The sequence below is a fragment of the Cariama cristata genome, unplaced genomic scaffold, assembly GCF_000690535.1.
Source record: "Cariama cristata isolate BGI_N322 unplaced genomic scaffold, ASM69053v1 scaffold7363, whole genome shotgun sequence".
Lineage (NCBI taxonomy): Eukaryota > Metazoa > Chordata > Aves > Cariamiformes > Cariamidae > Cariama > Cariama cristata.
Window position 1 is genome coordinate 26,271 of NW_009606570.1, and position 1,314 is coordinate 27,584.

Consider the following 1,314-nt stretch of genomic DNA (forward strand, 5'->3'; position numbering starts at 1 on the left):
ATTTGATGTGACTTAATTTGAAGTACTTTGAATTAACCATACAGTAAAAATAAATCAAAATTATTCTTACTCCTGTTCCCAGCATAGGCAGATGAAAAGGTTTAACAAAATCAGTGACTAGCAAATTTAGAACAAATGGAAGTAATCACTATTCCAGCAGTATATTTTCAAATTATCTAATTCACTGTTTTGTGTCATTAAATTAAATGTCTGTATTTTAGAATACCTGAGATAATTTTATGATCGTCAATAACATTTGCATTTTTGTTAGCCATGACAACAGTTATGAGGATAGTTCCCATATGTGATATAACACAGTTATCCATAGAATTTATGAAAGTAATTATTCTATCTAGCAAGTTTTGTAATGTCTTTTGGTGGCAAGATACCGATAGTCTTGTCTTTTTTAGTATGGTGGAGCTTATTTCCCAGACTTAGTTATCCTAGCTCATGTCCCTTCATTTTTTTTCGTATGGGCCACTTATTTGTCATTTACAAAATAGTGACAATATTTTGATGTGGCCTCCATTTTGGCAAAAGGAGAAAAAGTTGTATGTCATGACACTGATAAGGCTGTTGACATGATGTTTTAATATATGAAGTGGAGAAACACAGCCGACTCAATCACCATTAGATTAATGAAACCAATGAAAACCAGACTAGAAAAAATGAAAAGGGGCTTAGGAACAGCCTTCAACATGGCATTATGCAAGGGCTTGAGATAAACAAACCATTTCTAACTTTGAGGAGATTTATGAACTGTAACAGGTTATCTGAGGATGTTGTAGAAACTGTTTCGTGAACATGTTAGACCAGGCAACTCCCAAAAACTAAGTATATACTTAGTCCAGCTTCAAAGTAGGGGACTAGGTTAAATGACATGTGGATTTCCTGTCTAGCCCTACATTTCCGTGGGCTTATTCTCTTTATTTTTGAGTCTTGCTCTTAGTTTTTTGCAGAATTACGTATAGGTGCTTTGATTTACCTGTTTTAGGCGGAGCAGGTTAATTTTTAGAGGAGTCTACACAATTTGAAATTGAACTTTTAAATAGCTGTCTATATATCAATTTTCTAACTATAGCACCAGAACAGATTATCTTCACATTAAAGCAGAAAAGGCAAAAATGCTATCTATTAATTAGCATATTACTAAGTTACCTTGTAATTCATGAATGCTAGTTCTTTTGCCATGCATATTGCAAGGTATGAAATGTAATCAGTGAAGAACAAATAACTTTTTGGTCCTTGAGATACTTGCAGAAGTAATGGAGTTGGAGTAGTATGGTAAATATTCTGTTTATTTTGCTTCTACAG